The sequence below is a fragment of the Aotus nancymaae genome, unplaced genomic scaffold (genome assembly GCF_030222135.1).
Source record: "Aotus nancymaae isolate 86718 unplaced genomic scaffold, 86718_ANA_hifiasm-v0.15.2.pri h1tg000067l, whole genome shotgun sequence".
Lineage (NCBI taxonomy): Eukaryota > Metazoa > Chordata > Mammalia > Primates > Aotidae > Aotus > Aotus nancymaae.
Window position 1 is genome coordinate 26038714 of NW_026988482.1, and position 17535 is coordinate 26056248.

The 17535-nt window shown below is 39.1% G+C and overlaps 1 protein-coding gene across 5 annotated transcripts in view; it reads left to right on the top strand.

Moving 5' to 3' along the window:
* Positions 1 to 17535, top strand: part of DOCK3 (dedicator of cytokinesis 3) — a 610183-nt gene that overhangs the window by 543365 nt on the left and 49283 nt on the right. The gene's annotated exons all lie outside the window — the stretch shown is intronic.

A 17535-nucleotide genomic window follows, 5' to 3' on the forward strand; every position in this document is an offset into this window, starting at 1 on the left:
CCTTCCAAGCCCATGATTCTGGGATGAATCAGTGGTCTTAGAATAGGTAACAGTAACACTGAGAAGCAGACCAGGCAAACAGTAACATTTAAATATTTATTTATTTTTAAATTTACATAGAGTACATTTATTCTTTTTGATTTACAGTTCTATGTGTTTGGCAAATGCATAGTCGTGTAACCACCCCCACAATCAAGAGTTTTTGAATACTTAAAAATTTGATCTTGCTGTCTGTTTGTAGTCAAACCCTTTCCCTATACTTAACAAATGCAACCATGGGTCTGTTCTTCATCACTATAATTGTGCCTTTTCTAGAATGTCATATTAATGGAATCAAGCAAAGTACAGCCTTTTGAGACTGGCCCCTTGCACTTAGCATAATGCTTTGAGAGATTCATCCATGTTACTGCATGTATCAGTAGTTTTTCTATGCTGAGTAGTATCTAATTCATTCATTCACCATTTGAAAGACGTAAATAAAGCTACTAAATCACTTCTTTACAGGTTTTTGTATGCATATAAGCTTTCATTTTTCTTGAGTAAATACCCAGGAATAGGATTGTTGGTCTTGGGACAAGTATGTGATTAGCTTTATAAGAAATTCTCAAACTCTCTTCTAAAATAGCTATGCCATTTTGAAGTCCCAGCAGCAGTATATAATCAATTGTCCCACATACTAACCAGCACTTTGTATTATCTGTTTGTTTGCTTGTTTGTTTTAGCTATTCTAATTGAAGTATAGTTGTATATCATTGTGGTTTTCATTTCCATTTCCCTAGTGACTAATGATTTTGAGCATCTTTTCATGTGCTTATTTACCATCCTTATATTTCTTTGGTGAAATGGGTTCAAAGATTTTGTTCATTTTCATTTGAGTTGTTGCTTTCCTTATCGTTGAATTTTAGGGTTCTTTATATATTCTGTATGTAAGTCCTTTATTGAGTATATGATTTACAGATATTTTCTACATATATTTAGCTTATCTTTTCTTTTACTGAACAATATCTTTCTTAGAACAAAAGTTTTTCATTTTTGTGAAGTCCAATTTGTTTTTCTTTTATAGATCATTTAAAATGTTTTTCTTTTATAGATCATGCTTTTGGGGTCATACCCCAAGAACTGTTTCTTAACATAGGACCACAAAAATTTGTGTCCTATGTTTTCTTCTATAAATTTTATAATTTTACATTTTAAATTTACATCTATGATCTGTTTTGAGTTTATTTTTGTATAAGTTATGAAGGATTGTTCAGGTTCTTTTTTTATTTTGCAACAAGATATCCAATTATTCCAGCACCTTTTGTTGAAAAGTCTCAACTCAGAGCCTCTTCAGGCTGAGAGTGATTAGGCTGCCTCCTTGTGGGCACAGAAAACGTCAGCAGCACAGCAGAAACTCATAAAGCCCTAACTCCCTGGGACAGAACACCTGGGGAAAAAAAAGGGGGGGTTTATGGGTTCTGCCGCTGCAGACTTAAACTTACCAAAATCAGAAAGTCAACAACTACAAAGTCGACAGGTGGATAAATCCACAAAGATGGGAAGAAACCAGCGCAAAAAGGATGAAAACACCTGAAACCAGAACACCTCTCCTCCTACAAGGGATTACAACTCCTCACCAGCAAGGGAACAAGACTGGATGGAGAATGAGTGTGATGAAATGACAGAATCAGCCTTCAGAAAGTGGATAATAAGAAACTTCTGTGAGCTAAAAGAACATGTTCTAACCCAATGCAAAGAAACTAAGAACCTTGAAAAAAGACTTGACGAAATGCTAATGAGAATGGACAACTTAGAGAGGAATATGAGTGAATTGATGGAGCTGAAAAACACAACACGAGAACTTTGCAAAGCATGCACAAGTTTCAACAGCCGAATTGACCAAGCAGAAGAGGGGATATCAGAGGTTGAAGATCAACTCAATGAAATAAAACGAGAAGGCAAGATTAGAGAAAACAAGGTAAAAAGGAATGAACAAAGTCAACAAGAAATATGGGACTATGTGAAAAGACCTAATCTACGTTTGATAGGTGTACCTGAAGGTGACGAAGAGAATGCATCCAAGCTGGAAAATACTCTTCAGGATATTATCCAGGAAAACTTCCCCAACCTAGCAAGGCAGGCCAATATTCAAGTCCAGGAAATACAGAGAACACCACAAAGATATTCCTCTAGAAGAGCAACCCCAAGGCACATAATCGTCAGATTCACCAGGGTTGAAATGAAGGAGAAAATGCTAAGGGCAGCCAGAGAGAAAGGTCGGGTTACCCACAAAGGGAAGCCCAACAGACTCACAGCAGATCTCTCAGCAGAAACCCTACAAGCCAGAAGAGAGTGGGGGCCGATATTCAACGTCCTTAAAGAAAAGAACTTTCAACCCAGAATTTCATATCCAGCCAAACTAAGCTTCATAAGTGAAGGAAAAATAAAATCCTTTGTGAACAAGCAAGTACTCAGAGAGTTCATTACCACCAGACCAGCTCTACAAGAGCTCCTGAAGGAGGCACTACACATAGAAAAGAACAACCAGTACCAGCCACTCCAAAAACACACCAAATGGTAAAGAGCATCAACACAATGAAGAATCTGCATCAACCAATGGGCAAAACAGCTGGCTAGCATCAAAATGACACAGTCAAATTCACACATAACAATATTAACCCTAAACGTAAATGGACTAAATGCCCCAATCAAAAGACACAGACTGGCAAATTGGATAAAAACCCAAAAACCATCAGTGTGCTGTATCCAGGAAACCCATCTCACATGCAAGGATACACAAAGGCTCAAAATAAAGGCATGGAGGAAGATTTACCAAGCAAATGGAGAGCAAAAAAAAGCAGGAGTTGCAATTCTCATCTCTGATAAAATAGACTTTAAAGCAACAAAGATCAAAAGAGACAAAGAAGGACATTACATAATGGTAAAAGGATCAATGCAACAAGAAGAGCTAACGATCCTAAATATATATGCACCTAATACAGGAGCACCCAGATACATAAGGCAAGTTCTTAAAGACTTACAAAGAGACTTAGACTCCCACACAATAATAGTGGGAGACTTCAACATACCATTGTCAATATTAGACAGATCAATGAGACAGAAAATTAAGAAGGATATCCAGGACTTGAACTCAGACCTGGACCAAGCAAACCTAATAGACATTTACAGAACTCTCCACCCCAAATCCACAGAATATACATTCTTCTCAGCACCACATCACACCTACTCTAAAATTGACCACATAATTGGAAGTAAATCACTCCTCAGCAAATGCAAAAGAACGGAAACCATAACAAACAGTTTCTCAGGCCACAGTGCAATCAAGTTAGAACTCAGAATTCAGAAACCAACCCAGAACCACACAGCTTCATGGAAACCGAACAACTTTCTCCTGAATGTTGACTGGATAAACAATGAAATGAGGGCAGAAATAAAGATGTTCTTCGAAACCAACAAGAACGAAGACACCACATACCAGAATCTCTGGGACACATTTAAAGCAGTCTCTAGAGGAAAATATATAGCAATAAGTGCCCACATGAGAAGAAAGGAGAGATTTAAAATTGACACCCTATCGTCAAAATTGAAAGAGCTAGAGGAGCAAGATCAAAAAAACTCAAAACCTAGCAGAAGACAAGAAATAACTAAGATCAAAGCAGAATTGAAGGAGATAGAGACACGAAAAACCCTTCAAAAAAATCAATAAATCCAGGAGCTGGTTTTTTGAAAAGATCAACAAAATAGACAGACCACTAGCCAGATTAATAAAAAAGAAAAGAGAGAATAACCAAATAGATGCAATAAAAAATGATAAAGGGGATATCACCACAGATGCCACAGAAATTCAAACCATCATCAGAGATTATTACAAACAACTGTATGCACATAAACTAGAAAACCTGGAAGAAATGGATAAATTCCTGGACAGTTGCCTCCTCCCAAGCCCAAACCAGGAAGTAGTTGAAACGCTGAATAGACCAATAACAAGGTCTGAAGTCGAGGCAGCAATTAAGAGTCTACCACCCAAAAAAAGCCCAGGTCCAGATGGGTTCACAGCCGAATTCTACCAGACATACAAAGAGGAACTGGTACCATTCCTTCTGAAACTATTCCAAATAATCCAAAAAGAGGGAATCCTTCCCAAATCATTTTATGAGACCAACATCATCCTGATACCAAAACCCGGCAGAGACTCAACAAGAAAAGAAAACTACAGGCCAATATCCATGATGAACATAGATGCAAAAATCTTCAATAAAATACTGGCAAGCCAATTACAACAGCACATTAAAAATCTTATCCACCATGATCAAGTAAGATTCATCCCGGGGATGCAAGGCTGGTTCAATATACGCAAGTCTATAAATGTAATTCACCACATAAACAGAACCAAAGACAAAAACCACATGATTATCTCAATTGATGCAGAGAAGGCCTTCGACAAAATTCAACAGCCCTTTATGCTAAAAACCCTCAATAAACTAGGTATCGACGGAACGTATCTCAAAATAATAAAAGCTATTTACGACAAACCAACAGCCAATATCATACTGAATGGGCAAAAACTGGAAGCATTCCCTTTGAAATCTGGCACTAGACAAGGATGCCCTCTCTCACCACTCCTATTCAATATAGTACTGGAAGTTCTAGCCAGAGCAATCAGGCAAGGAAAAGAAAGGGTATTCAGTTAGGAAAGGAGGAAGTCAAATTGTCTCTATTTGCAGATGACATGATTGTATATCTAGAATACCCCATCGTCTCAGCCCAAAATCTCCTGAAACTGATAAGCAACTTCAGCAAAGTCTCAGGATACAAAATCAATGTGCAAAAATCAAAGTATTCCTATACACCAATAACAGACTTAAAGAGAGCCAAATCAAGAACGAACTGCCATTCACAGTTGCTACAAAGAGAATAAAATACCTAGGAATACAACTAAAAAGGAACATAAAGGACCTCTTCAAGGAGAACTACAAACCACTGCTCAACGAAATAAGAGAGGACACAAACAGATGGAAAAACATTCCATGCTCATGGTTAGGAAGAATCAATATCGTGAAAATGGCCATACTGCCCAAAGTAATTTACAGATTCAACGTTATCCCCATCAAGCTACCAATGACCTTCTTCACAGAACTGGAAAAAACCACCTTAAACTTCATATGGAACCAAAAGAGAGCCCGCATAGCCAAGTCAATTCTAAGCAAAAAGAACAAAGTGAGAGGCATCACACTACCGGACATCAAGCTATACTACAAGGCTACAGTAATCAAAACAGCATGGTACTGGTACCAAAACAGAGATAGAGACCAATGGAACAAAACAGAGGCGTCGGAGGCAACACAACATATCTACAACCATCTGATCTTTGACAAACCTGATAAAAACAAGCAATGGGGAAAGGATTCCCTGTTTAATAAGTGGTGTTGGGAAAACTGGCTAACCATATGCAGAAAGCAGAAACTGGACCCCTTCCTGACACCTTACACTAAAATTAACTCCAGATGGATTAAAGACTTAAACATAAGACCTAACACCATAAAAACACTAGAAGAAAACCTAGGCAAAACCATTCAGGACATAGGCGTAGGCAAGGACTTCATGACCAAAACACCAAAAGCATTGGCAACAAAAGCCAAAATAGACAAATGGGACCTAATCAAACTTCAACCAACAGAATGGGAAAAAATTTTTGCAGCCTACCCATCTGACAAAGGGCTGATATCCAGAATTTACAACGAACTAAAACAGATTTACAAGAAAAAAACAAGCCCATTCAAAAATGGGCGAAGGATATGAACAGATACTTTACAAAAGAAGACATACATGAGGCCAACAAGCATATGAAAAAATGCTCATAATCACTGGTCATTAGAGAAAGGCAAATCAAAACTACATTGAGATACCATCTCACGCCAGTTAGAACGGCGATCATTAAAAAATCTGGAGACAACAGATGCTGGAGAGGATGTGGAGAAATAGGAACACTCTTACACTGTTGGTGGGAGTGTAAATTAGTTCAACCATTGTGGAAGACAGTGTGGCGATTCCTCAAGGACCTAGAAATAGAAATTCCATTTGACCCAGCAATCCCATTACTGGGTATATATCCAAAGGATTATAAATCGTTCTACTCTAAGGACACATGCACACGAATGTTCATTGCAGCACAGTTTACAATAGCAAAGACCTGGAACCAACCCAAATGCCCGTCGATGATAGACTGGACAGGAAAAATGTGGCACATACACACCATGGAATATTATGCAGCCATCAAAAATGATGAGTTTGCGTCCTTTGTAGGGACATGGATGAACCTGGAAACCATCATTCTCAGCAAACTGACACAAGAACACAAAATCAAACATCGCATGTTCTCACTCATAGATGGGTGTTGAACAATGGGAACACATGGACACAGGGAGGGGAGCACTATACACTGAGGTCTGTTGGGGGTGAGGGGGGGACAGCGGGGGGTGGGGAGTTGGGGAGAGAGAGCATGGGGAGAAATGCCACATATTGGTGAAGGGGAGGAAGGCAGCAAATCACACTGCCACGTATGCACCTATACAACAACCTTGCATCTTTTTCACATGTACCCCAAAACCTAAAATGCAATTAAAAAAAAAAAAGGAGGAATAAGCTTTAGTGGACTACTGCACCACATAGTGACTATAGTTAATAATAATGTATTGTACAAAAATTAGCCAGTCATGGTGGCATTTGCAGCTGTAATCCCAGCTATTCAAGAAGCTCAAGCAGGAGAACCACTTGAACCTGGGAGGCGGAGGTTGTAGTGAGCCAAGATCATGCCACGGCCCTCCAGCCTGGGCGACAGAGCAAGACTTCTCTCACAATAATAATAATAATAATAATAATAATGTATTGTGTATTTCAAAATTGCTAAAAGAGTAGACTTTGAATTTTCTCACTGCAAAATAAAAGTAGGTGAGGTGACAGATATGTTAGCTTGATTTAATCATTTTACAATGTATACTTCATAAATACATATAATTATTGTCACTTAAAACTACTTAAGAAATCAATTTCATCTCATTGGGACTGGTTGGACAGTGGGTGCAGCCCAAGGAGGGTGAGCCAAAGCAGGGTAGGGTGTCGCCTCAGCCTTGAAGCACAAGAGGCCAGGGAACTCCCTCTCCTAGCCAAGGGAAGCCATTAGGGACTGGTCCCTGCATTTTGGCCAAGATACTGTGCTTTTCCTATGGTCTTCACAACCCACAGACCAGCGATTCCCTCTGGTGCCTACAACACCAGGACCCTGGGTTTTCAGCACAAAACTGGGCGGCTGTTTGGGAAGACACTGAGCTAGCCACAGCAGTTTTTTTTTTTTTTTTCCATACCCCAGTGGCACCTGGAACACCAGCAAGACAGAACCATTCACTACCCTGGAAAGGGGCTTGAAGCCAGGGAGCCAAGTGATCTGGCTTGGTGGGTCCCACCCCTACAAAGACCTGCAAGCTAAGATCCACTGACTTGAAATTTTCACAGCCAGCACAGCAGTTTGCACTCAACTTGGGACAGTCGAGCTCGGTGGGGGGAGGGGCATCTACCATTGCCGAGGCTCAAGTAGGCAGTTTTAACATCACAGTGTAAATGAAATCACCAAGAAGTTCAAACTGTGTGGAACCCATGGCAGCTCAGCAAGCCTCTGCAGACAGACTGTATCACTAGACTCCCTCCTCACTGGGCAGGACATCTCTGAAAAAGGGCAGCAGACCATCAGGGACTTAAAAATAAAACCCCACTTTTCTAGTACAGAGCACCTAGGAAAGGAGCTGTTGTGGGTACAGCTTCAGCAGACTTAAACATTCCTGCCTGGCAGTTCTGAAGAAAGCAGCAGATCTTCCAGCAAGCATTCGAGCTCTGATAAGAGACAGACTGCCTCCTCAAGTGGCTGCCTGATCCCCATGTATCCTGACTGGGAGACACCTCCCAGTAAGGCTGACAGACACCTCATGCAGGAAAGCTCTGGCTGGCATCTGGCAGGTACCCCTCTGGGACGAAGCTACCAGAGGATATAACAGGCAGCAATCTCTGCTGTTCTGCAGCTCCCACTAGTGATCACAACTGCTCACCAACAAGGGAACAAAACTGGATGGAGAATGAGTTTGACGAATTGACAGAAGCAGGCTTCAGAAGGTGGGTGGTAACAAATTTCTGTGAGCTAAAGGAGCACGTTCTAACCTAATGCAACAAGCTAAGAACCTTGAAAAAAGGTTAGATGAATTGCTAACTAGAATACCCAATTTAGAGAAGAACATAAATGACCTGATGGAACTTAAAAACACAGTGTAAAAACTTCATGAAACATACGCGTGTTTCAGTAGCCAAATCCATCAACCAGAAGAAAGGATATCAGAGATTGAAGATCAACACAATGAAATAAAGCGAGAAGACAGGACAGGCTTGGTGGCTCACATCTGTAATCCTATCACTTTGGGAGGTTGAGGCGGGTGGATCATGAGATCAGGAGTTCGAGACCAGCCTGGCCAACATGGTGAAATCCTGACTCTACTAAAAACACAAAACATTAGCTGGATGTGGAGGTGCACACCTGTAATCCAGCTACTCGGGAGGCTAAGCCAGGAGAATCACTTGAACCCAGGAGGTGGAGGTTATGGTGAGTGGAGATCATGCTATTGCACTCCAGCCTGGGTGACAGAGCAAGACTCTGTCTCAAAAAAAAAAAAAAAAAAAAGAAAGTAAGAAAGAAAAAAAGCAAGAAGACATGATTAGAGAAAAAACGAGTGAAAAGAAATGAACAAAGCCCTCAAGAAATATGAGATTATGTGAAAAGACCACATCTACATTTGATCAGTGTACCTGTCACGTTCAGGGAGAATGAAACCAAGTTGGAAAACACTCTTCAGGATATTATCCAGGAGAATTTCCCCAACCTAGCAAGACAGGCTAACATTCAAATTTAGAAAATACAGAGAACACCACAAAGATACTCCTTGAGAAGAGCAACCCTAAGACACATAATCATCAGATTCACCACGGTTGAAATGAAAGAAAAAATCTTAAGGGCAGCCAGAGAGAAAGGACAGGTTACCCACAAAGGAAAGCCCATTAGAATAACAGCGGATCTCTCTGCAGAAACCCTACAAGCCAAAAGTGGCAGGGGTGGGGTGCAATATGCAACATTCTTAAAGAAAAGAATTTCAAACCAGAATTTCATATCCAGCCAAACTAAGCTTCATAAGCACAGAAGAAATAAAATCCTTTACAGACAAGCAAATGCTGAGAGATTTTGTCACTACCAGGCCTGCCTTACAAGAGCTCCTGAAGGAAGCAATAAACATGGAAAGAAACAACCAGTACCAGCCGCTGCAAAAACATACTAAATTGTAAAGACCATCAATGCTATGGCCTTCAACAAAATTCAACAGCCCTTTATGCTAAAAACTCTCAATAAACTAGGTGATGATGGAACATATCTCAAAATAACAAGAGCTTTTCATGACAAACCCACAGACAATATCATACTGAATAGGCAAAAACTGGAAGCATTCCCTTTGAAAACTGGTAGAAGACAAGGATGCCCTCTCTTACCACTCTTATTCAACATAGTATAGGAAGTTCTGGCCAGGCCAGTCAGGCCAGAAATAAAGGGTATTCAACTAGGAAAGGGGGAAGTCAAATTGTCTCTATTTGCAGATGACATGATTATATATTTAGAAGACCCCACCATCTCAGCCCAAAATCTCCTTAAGCTGATAAGCAACTTCAGCAAAGTCTCAGGATACAAAATGAATGTGCAAAAATCACAAGCATTCCTATATACCAATAACAGACAAACAGAGAGCCAAATCATTAATGAACTCCCATTCACAATGGCTACAAAAAGAATAAAATACCTAGGAATACAACTAACAAAGGATATAAAGGACCTCTCCAAGGAGAACTACAAGCCACTGCTCAAGGAAATAAGAGGGGACACAAACAAATGGCAAAACATTCCATGCTTATGGTTAGGAAAAATCAATATCATGAAAATGGCCATATTGCCCAGAGTAATTTATAGATTTAATGCTATCCCCATTAAGCTACCATTGACTTTCTGCATGGAATTAGAATAAAAAAAAAGCTACTTTAAATTTCATATGGACCCTAAAAGAGCCCGTATAGCCAAGAAAATCCTAAGCAAAAAAAACAAAGCTAGAGTCATCACACTACCTGACTTGAAACTATACTACAAGGCTACAGTAATCAAAACAGCATGATATTGATACCAAAACAGAGAAATAGACCAATGGAACAAAATGGAGGCCTCAGAAATAACACCACATATCTACGACCATCTGATCTTTAACAAACCTGATGAAAACAAGCAATGGGGAAAGGATTCTCTATTTAGTAAATGGTGTTGGGAAGCTGGCTAGCCATATGCAGAAAGCTGAAACTGGATCCCTTCCTGACAGCTTATATGAAAATTAACTCAAGATGGATTAAATATTTAAATATAAGACCTAAAACCATAAAAACCCTAGAAGAAAACCTAGGCAATACCATTCAGGACATAGGCATGGGCAAGGATTTCATGACTAAAACACCAAAAGCAATGGCAACAGAAGCCAAAATAGACAAATGGGATCTAATTAAAGAGCTTCTGCCCAGCAGAAGAAACTACCATCAGAGGAACAAGGAATCTACAGAATGGGAGAAAATTTTTGCAATCTACCCATCTGACAAAGGGCTAATATCCAGAATCTACAAAGAACTTAAAGAAATTTACAGGAAAAAAAAAGGAACCCTATCAAAAAGTTGGCAAAGGATATGAACAGGCACTTCTCAAGAGGAGACATGTATGCAACCAACAACATAGGAAAAAAAGCTCATCATCACTGGTCATTAGAGAAATCCAAATCAAAACCACAATGAGATGCCATCTCATGCCAGTTAGAATGGTGATCATTAAAAAAAATCAGGAGACAACAGATGCTGGAGAGGATGTGGAGAAATAGAAATGCTTTTACACTGTTGGTGGGAATGTAAATTAGTTCAACCACTGTGGAAGACAGTGTGGTGATTCCTCAAGGATCTAGAACTAGAAATACCATTTGACCCAGCAATTGCACTACTGGGTATATACCCAAAGGATTATAAATCATTCTATTATAAAGACACATGCTTATGTTTATTGGAGCACTGTTCGTAATAGCAAAGACTTGGAACCAACACAAATGTTCATCAGTGATAAACCGGATAAAGAAAAAGTGGCACATATGCACCATGGAATACTATACAGCAATAAAAAAGGATGAGTTCCTGACCTTTGCAGGAACATGATAAAGCTGGAAACCATCATTCTTGGTAAACAAACACAAGAACAGAAAACCAAACATCGCATGTTCTCACACATAAGTGGGAGTCAAACAATAAGAAGACATAGAAAAAGAAAAAGAAAAAAAAGAAGACATAGACACAGGGAGGAGAACATCACACAACATGACAGCATGGGGTGGGAGACTAGGGGAGGGATAGCATTAGGAGAAATACCTAATGTAGATGACAGGGTGATGGATGCAGCAAACCACCATGGCACATATATAACTATATAGCCAACCTGCATGTTCTGCACATGTACCCCAGAACTTAAAGTATAATTTAAAAAAATCAATCGACCATATTTGTGTGAATCTCTTTCTGGACTCTAGTCTTTCCATAGATCAGTATGTTTATTCTTTCATCAATAACACACTACCTTATTATATTAGCTTTATAGTTAGTCTTAAAACTAGGTGGTATGAGTCTGTCTTCCAGCTTTGTTCTTTTTTTTCAGTATTGTGTTAGCTATCTAATTCTTTTTCCTTTTTAAAATAAATTTTAGAATCAGCATGTCAGTATCTATAACATTCCTGCTGAGATTTTGATTGGGATTGCACTGATTCTATAAATCAAATTGGGGTCCATGTATGGTGGCTCATGCCTGTAATGTCAGCACGTTGGTAGGCTAAGGCAGGTGGATAATTTGAGATCAGGTGTTCGAGACCAGCCTGGCCAACATAGTGAAACCCCATCTCTACTAAAAACATAAAAATTAGCCAGGCGTGGTGGCAGGTACCTGTAATTCCAGCCAGTCAGGAGGCTGAGGCAGGAGAATTGCTTGAACCCAGGAGGTGGAGGTTGCAGTGAGATCACGCTATAGCACACAAGTATGGGCAAGAGAGCAAGACTCTGTCTCAAAAATAAAATAAATAAATATCAAATTGGGAAAAATTGATATCAACAATACTGAGTCTTCTAGTCCATGAAGACAGTGTATCTTTCCATTTATTTAGGTGTTCTTTTATTTCTTTCATCAATGTTTTGTATACAGATCTTCCACATATGTTATTAGATCTATATGTATTTCCTGTTTTTTGGTGCTGTTATAAATGACTCCATGCAACTGAATGATATTCCTTGAACAAATTTTAGATTCCCTTTATTGCCTAGTATGCAGCATTTAAAAAAATTGTGAACTTGAAAACACTGGCTGTTCTATGGGTAAAGGAGTAAAATTTATGTTTATCTAGTAGCTCAGTTCCTTAACTATATTGTTCGAACTCCTGTAGCTTTACTAATGCTTTGCTACTTAATCCATTGGTTTTAAGAAAGTTCAATTACAATTTTCCACTTTGTTTATATAATAAATTATTACAGGTTTTAAATTTTGTTTGATATTTGCTTGTTGCTAGGATATAGAAATACAACTGATTTTTATATATTAACTTCACATTCTGTACCCTTGCTAAATTCACTTATTAGTTCTGGAATCTTTTTTACAGATTCCTTGGGATTTTCTATTTAGACAATCATGTCATCTGAGAATAGATAGATTTATTTCTCCCGTTCTACTCTGTATATCTCATTTCTTTTTATTGCCATATCACATCAGCCGTGACCTCCAGGATGATGTTAAATAAGAGTGATGAGAGTGGACAAACTTGCTTTGTTCGTAGGAGAAAATATTTGCCAGTGTTTCACCAGTGAATATAATACATGGTTATGTGTTTTTCCTGTTAAGCAAATAAATAAATATGATACTAGCTCTAGGATTTTTATAGATTATTTTTATCATGGGTAAATAGTATTTAAGATAAATCATTTTGGGAGTGTGTAGTTCTAATGCCACCAGAACCTTGGGGAATAGTAACTTCACACAAAAAAGGAACTGTTACTTTTCTTTATTATCACAACTAGTGCCTTCTAAATGTGCAAAATGCACAATACCTGAGACAGAAACCCAGTTACCAAGAAGCAGATGACATTGCAGAACTGCACTGTGGGTCATCTGAGTCTGCTGAAAATGGGGCTGGGCTGCATTCCACCATCACTAATGCTGAATAAGGAGATTTTATTTTGTGGGAGACTAAGTTGGAGATCATAATTTCAAGATTCAGGTGATGAATTTGTATTCTTTTCCCCTATAAAATGTCATGAATAATTAATATCCAACCAACTAACTAAACTTTATTATCCCTGGCTAGAAAAATCTTGCTGCTGCTTCCCTTTGCCATCAAATATTTTAAAAGAATAGTCTATTATTTCTATTATTTTAATCCCTGTGTTTCCACTTCCTACCCTCCCATCAGTTCAGTCTAGTATGTATTCCATGCCCACTTTTGTTGAAACTGTCCTTTGAAGGTCACCTAGAAACGTGTAGTCACCAAAATCCAGTGACTTTTTAGTCTTGATTCTGATTGTGCTTTCTACAGCTGTGGCTCTGTTAACTGCTTTTCTGTATCTTGCTACCTACTAAAAATACTTTTTCTTTTCTTTCTTTTTTTTTTTTTTTTCTTTTGAGATGGAGTTTCACTCTTGTTGCCCAGGCTGGAGTGCAGTGGCATAAGCTCGGCTCACCACAACCTTTGTCTCCCAGGTTCAAGCAATTCTACTGCCTCAGCCTCCCAAGTAGCTGGGATTACAGGCATGCACCACTACACCCAGCTAATTTTGTATTTTTAGTAGAAGTGGGGTTTCTCCATGTTGGTCAGTCTGGTCTCGAACTCCCGACCTCAGGTGATTCTCCCACCTCAGCCTCCCAAAGTGCTGGAATTACAGGCATGAGCCGCCACACCTGGCCTAAAAATATATTTTCTAATTATAGAACAATATTTATTTAATGTAGAAAAATTTAAAATGCAATAGCAGGCCTGGCGTGGTGGCTCACGCCTGTAATCACAGCACTTTGGGAGGCTGAGGCAGGCAGATGATGAGGTCAAGAGATTGAGACCATCCTGGCCAACATGGTGAAACCCCGTCTCCACTAAAAATAGAAAAATTAGCCAGGTGTGGTGGCACATTCCTGTAGTCCCAGCTACTCAGGAGGCTGAGGCAGGATAATTGCTTAAACCCAGGAGGCAGAGGTTACAGTGAGTCAAGATTGCACCACTGTACTCCAGCCTGGGGACAAGCTAGGCTACATCTTAAAAAAAAAAATGCATGGTATTGCCTAGGTTTTCTTCTAGGGTTTTTATGGTGTTAGGTCTTATGTTTACATCTTTAATCCATCTGGAGTTAATTTTTGCATAAGATGTAAGGAAGGGGTCCAGTTTCAGCTTTCTGCACATGGCTAGCCAGTTTTCCCAACACCATTTATTAAACAGGGAATCCTTTCCCCATTGCTTGTTTTTGTCAGGTTTGTGAAAGATCAGATGGTTGTAAATGTGTGTGGTTACTTCTGAGGCCTCTGTTCTGTTACATTGTTCTATATGTCTGTTTAGGTACCAATACCATGCTGTTTTGATTACTGTAACCTTGTATTATAGTTTGAAGTCACGAATCATGATGCCTCCAGCTTTTTTTTTTTTTTTTTTTTTTTTCCTTAGGATGGTCTTGGCTATGCGGGCTCTTTTTTCATTTCGTATGAAGCTTAAGGTGGTTTTTTCCAGTTGTGTGAAACAGGTGAATGGTAGCTTGATGGGGATAGCATTGAATCTATAAATTACTTTGGGCAGTATGGCGATTTTCATGATGCTGATTTTTCCTAACCATGAGCATGGAATGTTTCTCTATCTGTTTGTGTCCTCTCTTATTTCCTTGAGCAGTGGTTTGTAGTTCTCCTTGAAGAGATCCTTCATATCCCTTGTTAGTTGTATTCCTAGGTATTTTATTCTCTTTGTAGCAATTGTGAATGGGAGTTCCCTCATGATTTGGCTCTCTGTTTGTCAAGGACTTCATGACTAAAACACCAAAAGCAATGGCAACAAAAGCCAAAATAAACAAATGGGGTCTAATTAAACTTAAGAGTTTCTGCACAGCAAAAGAAACAATCATTAGAGTGAACCAGCAACCAACAGAATGGGAAAAAATTTTTGCAATCTATCCATCTGACAAAGGACTAATATCCAGAATCTACAAAGAACTTAAACAAATTTACAAGAATGAAACAACCCCATCAAAAAGTGGGCAAAGGATATGAACAGACACTTTTCAAAAGAAGACATTTATTCAGCCAACAAACATATGAAAAAATGCTCATCATCACTGGTCATTAGAGAAATTCAAATCAAAACTACATTGAGTTACCATCTCATGCCAGTTAGAATGGTGATCATTAAAAAATCAGGAAACAACAGATGCTGGAGAGGATGTGGAGAAATAGGAATGCTTTTATACTTGTCGGTGGGAGTGTAAATTAGTTCAATCATTGTGGAAGACAGTATGGTGATTCCTCAAGGATCTAGAACTAGAAATACCATTTGACCCAGCAATTGCACTACTGGGTATATAGCCAAAGGATTATAAATCATTCTGTTATAAAGACACATGCACACGTATGTTCATTGAGGCACTGTTTAGCAAAGACTTGGAACCAGCCCAAATGCCCATCAATGAAAGACTGGATAAAGAAAATGTGCCACATACACACCATGGAATACTATGCAGCCATAAAAAAGGACCTAGATGAAGCTGGGACATCCATGCAGAGACATGGATGAAGCTGGAAATCATCATTCTCAGCAAACTGACACCAGAACAGAAAACCAGATACCACATGTTCTCACTCCTAAGTGGGTGTTGAACAATGAGAAAACATGGACACAGGGAGGAGAACATCATACATCAGGGCCTTTTGGGGGTAGGGAGGCTAAGGGAGGGATATCAGGGGGTAGGGGGATTGGGGAGGGACAACATTAGGAGAAATACCTAATGTAGGTGATGGGGGGATGGATGCAGCAAACCACCATAGCATGTGTATACCTATGTAACAGTCCTGCACAATCTGCACATGTACCCCAGAACTTTAAAGTATAATTTTAAAAAATGCAATAGCTATAATGAAAAATTTTAACCCATAATCCTACCATGTTAGTAACTTGAAGAGGAGGGTTTTTTAAAATGTCTTTTTTAGACTTTTTCGTCCCAATACGTAGGCTTTTTTTAACTTAAAAAATAAAATTATTGTATATATTGGTTTGTAATTTCCCCTTTTTGGTAGTAACTTGTTATGACTACCTCTTCATGTGAATTAATGCTTCCCTATACTACCCTGTCAGTTTAGAGGCTATATGGCATTCCATTGTATGGCTGGACCATAATGTATTTTGTTAAGCTCCTAATTTTATTTAATTTTAATTTTATTTATTTATTTATTATTTTTTCAAAAGTTTTGCTCTTGTTGCTCAGGCTGGAGTGCAGTGGCATGATCTTGGATCACTGCAACCTCCTCCTCCCAAATTCAAGCAATTCTCCTGTCTCAGCCTCGCAAGTAGCTGGGATTACAGGCATGTGCCACCATACCCGGCTAATTTTTTTTTGTATTTCTAGAAGAGACGGGTTTTCACCATGTTGGTCAGGCTGGTCTCAAACTCCTGACCTCACGTGATCCACCACCTTGGTATCCCAAAGTGCTGGGATTACAGGCGTGAACTGTGCCCAGCCCCTAATTTTAGAAACTTAGGCTCATTCCTAATTTTTGTTGTTAATATAAAAACATTTATTCCTATTTTATTAGGTAAATTTCTCAACCTATAGTCACTGGAGCAAAACATTTCTTAAGTTTTTATAGCACGATTTTTTGAAATCCAGACCACCTTTTCTGTGTGTGTTCCATCTAAGCAGTTACCATGCTGAGCTGTGTCAGCTGTCTTACCCGCCTCCCCTGCCAGATGATGGGCTCTTAGGGACCAGGATTATTTCTTGTGCATTTTATTTCTCAGAACCCACCATCGTGCTTGGGACCTGGTAGGCTCATAGAGATGAAAATCAAAACTAGCACTTACTGAGTATTTCCCAAGATCCAGGGTACAGTGACACCAAAGAGGAATGTTACCACCATTCCTGTTTCACAAACAGAAACTTGGTCTTAGAGAGGTAAATATCAGAACTATGCAGCTCATTATGTCACAGGACAAATATTTGTTGAAGGAAGTTGTCAATTCAGGAATATTGGTTCTATGGAATAAAAGTAACTCTGCAAACCTGATGGTCATTGTCACTAACTGCAACATAGTATGTTTGAAGAACTTATTATTTTGTTTGACTTAGAGATGTTGATTTTGCATGCATTGATATTCAGTGTCC